General features: G+C 46.5%; 1 pseudogene; it reads right to left on the bottom strand.

Annotated features, from left to right (window-relative positions):
• Positions 1 to 855: 855 nt before the first annotated feature.
• On the bottom strand, positions 856 to 3445 carry LOC142892514 (leucine-rich repeat and coiled-coil domain-containing protein 1 pseudogene; annotated as a pseudogene).
• Positions 3446 to 6239: the final 2794 nt, after the last annotated feature.

Genomic DNA, 6239 nt, shown 5'->3' with positions numbered 1-6239 from the left:
AATTGCATATATATATATATATTAAAAGCGCGACTATTTCCCTGTGAAATGTCGGGCTTTGCTCTTGGTGAATTATTGAGTTTCAGTTCGACGCGCCCAAGCGTGCTTGTGATAAACAAAAATTCTGGAGGATGCGGCGATCCACTGTTCAGATTGTTTATTTGCAATCCAAAAACAAAAAACAATAAACGGTCTTACCGCGACAGCGGACAATGCGGCACAGGTTGCTTGCAAACTCACAGATCGACAAAGTAATCCAACAATCGTCAAAAAATGAGAAATCCAAAAAGTGCTTGAAAAGCGGTCTAAAACTGTTTGGCTGCATTCAACTCAAGAGACCTGCCGGCCCCGTTAACCACCCTAATATAGTTCAGGTGCTGCAGTCACCTGCCTATGGTGATGTGGGGGCGTGGCCCTTAGCGCAACCAATACTAAGAAAATACTAAATAAATAAAACAATTACTTTTGTGTCCATAATTAACACATTAAGCCACAGTGCAAATAAATCAGAAATAAGGAAAGAAAATAAATATTTTGGCTCCAACATTCCGGCCCCTAATTGGCATGCAGGAAACAAATGTCAATTATCAAAACAAAACAGAGGAGCCAAAGTTCTTTCACATCTTGTACAATATTATCGTCCTTTTTCTTTCTTTTTTCTCTTTTTTTTTCACAATATTGCAAACTTTTCAGTCTCTTTTGAAGATCTGCAACAGTTGATGAGTCCAAGATGTGTGCATATGTGTGAGTGAATCTTCAGGTGCTGCTTGTAGGTGTGTGTGGTGGGAAAGGGAAGTGTGTGTGCGTGAATTTGTGCGGGGACGGGTGTGAGTGTGTGTTTGGCATGTATATGCGTTAGTCTCTGTCTGATGCCTCCAGAAGAAGCACGAGTTTGGTGATAGGCCGGCAAAGAGTGCTGGTCTTGGTCCGAACTTGTACTTGTCTTACGGCTCCCTTGGAATCAGGCACGGGTTGAGTCACTTGGCCCATAAGCCATGATCCTCTTGGTGCCATTTCGTCCACAATTAAAACGATGTCTCCTTTTTTGAAGTTTCGTGTCTTCCTTGTCCATTTTTGTCTTTGTTGCAGTTCTGGCAGATATTCTTTTATCCATCTTCTCCAAAATACATCTGCCATGTACTGAACTTGACGCCACCTCCTTTTGCTGTAACAGTCGTCCAGTACTGTGCAACTTCGCTACTGCAGCCCTTTGTGCATCGGTTGCTTTATTCCTTTCTTCCAGCAACACAAGTTCCTTGGCTTCAAACTTCTCCTTCATGCGCTTCACCTGGCTCTCCAGTTGAGTCAAGAAGTCTGTCTTCTCCTGCCACTTCTTGATTGTCTCACCGTGAACTCTTTTGGCCTCTTCCAACTCGACATCCTTGTCCACCAGCTGCTGTTTGAGCTCCTCCTTGCGGAGGCTCAAGTGCTCCAACTGCTCTCTGGCTTCTGCCTGCTGAGCGCGGTCCTCCTCCCGCTGCTGCTGGAACCTCTTCTGGGCCTGCGTTGCCTCTTCACGCATCCTCCGTAGCTGGTCGTCACGCTCCTGCAAGGCCTCTTTAAGTTTGCGGATGGATTCAGTCTGGTCATCGACTATTTTGGCTTTAATTTTGAGGGCATCGCCGTCCCTCTCACTCTGCTTCTTCCGACTCTCCAGCTCAGCACCCAACACCTCTATCCTGGCTTCCAAACGTCCTCGATCCTGAGCCAAGGACACTCCTTGATGAGCGAGTTCCTGGCCCCAGATCTTCCTCTCTGCCCTGAGGCCGTCTATCACAGACTCGTGGGCTGTGAGCTGAGACATCAGTTGTGCCTTCTCTTTCTTCAGCAGCTCCAGCTGCAGACTCGCACGTCTGTCCTGCTGCAATTCTTCTTCCAAGGAACGGAAGCGGCTCTTCAGATCTGTCACAGCGTCATTTTTGGCTTTGTTCAACTGAGAGATGCGGCTGTTCTGTTCTTTGACCATTGCTGTCAGCTGCTGCACCAGAGAGGCAGATTTCTTCTCCTTCTCCTGGAACTGAGTGAATGCCGCCTTGTGACCCACAAGCTCCTCGGTCATCTGGTCACAAACGTCTTTGACCTCAGAGAAGCGAGCAGCCTCAATGGTGAGCGCCATGCGGAACTCGTCCTCCAGGGCAGCGTACTGTTTCTTGCCCTCTGCCAGTTTCTCCTGCAGCTCAGACTCCCTTTGGCCGTGTTTCTGCTCCATGAATGCAACTTCTTTGGCAACTGCTTGGCGGAAATCTGACCCATCAGGCTGCAGCCGCAAGTCCAGTTGTTTCCTGTGCTCCTGTTCCCTGGAAACCAAGAGCTCGTGCAGCTTTTGAAGTTTGTCTTTCTGCTGGCGCACCGCTGCTCTCTGGATGTCCAGCTCTCTCCTCCGAACTGCTGCTTTGTTCCCCAGCTCCCGCTGTCGCTTCTCCTCCTCGGCTTGCTGTTGCGCCCTCAGTGACTCCCCCTGGGAGATGTTTTCCTCCAGCCTGTGCAATGCAGCCTTGTGTTGCTCTTCGCTGGTGCGGGCTTGCTCCACCTGCTGGGTGAGGGATCGACACCTCGCCTCCAGCTCCTCAACACGATTTTTCAGTTCACAGCGCCCTGACCGCTCCCTCAGCAACAGTTCTTTCAATCTGTCAGTGGTGTGAAGGGCCAAACTCTGAAGATCTTTTTCTTCGCCGGCCTTGGTCTGCCAGCACTTGAGTTCGTCTGTGAGCTTCCTAACGGCCTGCTCTGCCTTCCAGCGTCGCTCTCTCTCCTGGTCACGCTCTTCCAAGATAGTCCTGTAGGTTTCTGCCTCATCTTTGGGTTTACTTGTCACGTCAACAGAGGCTCCAATGGCTCTTTGCAGGAACTTTCTCACTGGCTCGACTGCTTTCGCGCCGCGTGCAATGTTTACTTTTTTCCGGGTTCTCGCTGTGGCCTCTGAACTCGTCTCGATGCGACACTGTGGATCACTGTCTGATTTCCTGCTTCTGATCTCCTTGGCAGGCCCCTTCTTCGTAAGGCTGTTGCGATGTCTGGGGATCCTGGACCGCCTCTGGTTTTCCTTCCCACTGTCACACTCGCTCTCTGACGTGTGATCCGTGTCCCTCTTGAAGATTTGTTGTGTCACGACAGCAGAGGAGCTACTGGTTGTTTTATCAGCAGGGGTCTTCTTGATGAGCTGGTAAACTTGTTCCTCCAGTTTTTTGATGCGTTCTTCATTGACAGAGTCCACTGTTTCAGCTACACAACGATTGTTTGGAAATTGTGTGTCCTTTTTCTTTAATGGCAAAGCAATGCTGTAATGTCCATCTACCATTTTGATGGATGCAGAAACACTTTCCATGAACAATTTATCCTCCTGCGACATTTCAAGACGCTCTTCTTTCTCACGCTCTGGGAAATCTTGCTTGATTTGCTGTCGTATCAAGTTCTCCAGCTTGACAACAGAGATCCTGTGAGCCATGACAACCCGTTTACCATTTTTGGAGACACTTGTTTTTCGAAAGGGACCATTTACAGTCCATCCTAAGGCTGTCTTAATGGCATAAGGTCCATTTTGCTTGCTGTTAATTACCTTCCAAGGTTCCAGTGCCATTGGAACGTTGCTGCCGATAAGCAAGCCGATATCAGAATTGATTGGATTGAGTTTTACCTCCTTTAGATATGGCCATTGCTTCAGATCCTCATGCGTGGGAATATTTTCCTTCTTAACAGGGATTTCATCTTGCATGTATGTAGTCGGAAGATCAAAGTAATCGTTACTGTCGACACTGCACATCTCTAGATCACATACAGATGCTGTCTTGACAACTTGAACTTGAACCATTGTTCGTAAAAGTATATCCGTGGTCCTTCCAGTGAGTTGAAGCTGCTGGAGAAGTGCCTTGCTGCAAAAACAATCAGTGCTGCCTGGATCTAAAAAGGCATATGTGGTGACTGTTTTGTTGCTCTTCTTGTTTCTTGCCTTTACAGGCACTATAGCTAAGACCGGTTCCACTTCTCCAGTGTTGTTATCACTTGATCCAGTTTCTTTGTCAACTTCAACTAGACCACTTGTGACAGACTTTTCTTGGTCTTTATAAGTTTTGGCTCCTCCTTTATTGGTGATGTGCAAAACAGTAGGGTGCTTGAGAGAACAAACTTGACATGTCAGCCTTTGTGAGCATCCTTTGCTCATGTGCCCTGACTCCAAACATCCAAAGCACACTCCTTTCCTTTTCAAAAAATCCAGTTTTTCATTGTGAGCTTTCCTGTTAAATTGAGAGCAGGTATCAAGTGTATGAGCGCCACTGCAAAATAAACAAGGCTTTCCATTATCTTTAATAGATTGGACATGGGAAACACTGCCCCCTGCTGGTCTTGTCAATGGGGACACGCTGGTAACTAAACCACTCTTGCTCCTTCTCACCATGCTGCCTTTTGGCAGCTGTGGTACCTGGAAGTTTCCTTTTAAAATTGGTGCAACGTCTTTTAAGCTGCCGAATACTGGGTGGGATAAGACTTTAGCTTGATTATCCACAAAATTCACCAAATCTGCAAACCTGGCTCTTCTTCCACTCTGCTCTTGCAGGTCACAAGCTTTGAACCTCCATTTTTCTTTCAATTTATAAGGAAGCTTGGAAATAATAATAATAATAATAATAATAATAATAATGATAATATACTTTTATTTGTACAGCGCTAAATCACAGCCAAAGGCGTCTCAAAGCGCTTTATACAATCAGAGAGAACCAACCGGGCCCCCGGAGCAAGCAAGATGCGACAGTGGCTGGGAAAAACTCCCCTGTGGGAAGAAACCTAGGGCAGAACCAGACTCCAGAGGGCCATCATCTGCCTATGAGTAGTTGGGGTGAAGTAGAAAGATAGAGGAGAGACAGAGAAAGAGAGAAAGGAGCAGAGTGAGCCAGGGTGGCAGACAGGACAGAGTGAAAAACAGATACACCAACCAGGCAAAACGGATATAAACACAAAGAATAGGTGTCCATGCTTTGGAAGGCAAGAGCCTAGCTCGATGGACAATCTGCCGATAGGACTAGTCCAGGTCTTAAGCGTGGTGGTGGGATGAAGCGATGACAGCAAGACCCCCAGGACAGCACAATCCAGCTCCTGGCGCAGTGGTCATCACCTGCCGGGGACACAGAGACTGCGGCAGTATCATGCATATCGAGCATACTGTACAAAGCATAATGAGAGCTTGGACAGAGTGGATAGAGTAAAAGATTGGATAGAGTAAAAGATTGATTGGGTGAGGAGAGTGATAAAGGTTCCGCCTGCACAGAGCAACGATCCCTGTAACGGGAGCGAAAGATCTCCCTCCACGGCATAAGCCTACAGCAGCTTAACTGACAGTGGATGGAGTCTAACTATAAGCTTTAAGAAAAAGGAAGGTCTTAAGTCTACTCCTAAATAAACTAACTGTGTCTGCCCCCCTCACCGAGGCTGGAAGATGGTTCCAAAATAGAGGTGCCAGGAAACTGAAACACCTACCTCCTGATCTAACTCTAGAAATTTTTGGGATAACTAAAAGACCTGAATCCTCAGAGCGAAGGGCTCTTGGAGGATGATAAAGTTCAATGAGTTCCCTAATATAAGAAGGAGCCTGAGAATGAAGAGCTTTGTAAGTTAAAACTAGAATCTTAAATTCAATTCTAAATTTGACAGGCAGCCAATGCAAGGAAGCTAAAATTGGAGTAATATGCTGCCTCCTTCTAGTTCCGGTTAACAATCGTGCCGCGGAGTTTTGGATTAACTGTAATGTCCTAAGGGATGAATTTGGGCATCCTGCTAGTACCGAGTTACAGTAATCTAGCCTAGACGTAACAAAAGCATGGATTATTTTTTCCGCATCTTTGAAGGACAAAAAACTTCGAATTTTGGCAATGTTTCTTAAGTGGAAGAAAGCTGACCTCCCTACATTCTGTATATGAGAATTAAAGGTCAGGTCCTGATCAAAAGTGACTCCTAGGTTCCGCACAGTAGAACTGGGTGTAGTACCAAATAAACCACTTTGTCCATCAAAAACTCTGTCCCTACTCTCTCGCGATCCAAATATAATGACCTCAGTTTTGTCGGTATTAAGCAACAGGAAATTCTTTGTCATCCAAGTTCTGACATCACGAAGACAAGATTCCAATTTGGCCAACTGATGAGCCTCGTTTGCCTTAAAAGAAAAGTACAACTGTACTGATGGCTTTCATATTCGTTGGATGATCCAGTTTCTCCAGATAATCCACTGTGTTCATTGCGTTGAGGCAGCT

Source organism: Nelusetta ayraudi, unplaced genomic scaffold, assembly GCF_046127955.1.
Source record: "Nelusetta ayraudi isolate G7.1 ecotype Tasmania unplaced genomic scaffold, CSIRO-AGI_Nayr_v1 ptg000034l, whole genome shotgun sequence".
NCBI classification, from domain to species: Eukaryota; Metazoa; Chordata; class Actinopteri; order Tetraodontiformes; family Monacanthidae; genus Nelusetta; species Nelusetta ayraudi.
Note: the sequence above shows the minus strand (reverse complement) of the source record. Positions and strands in the feature narration are given on the sequence as shown.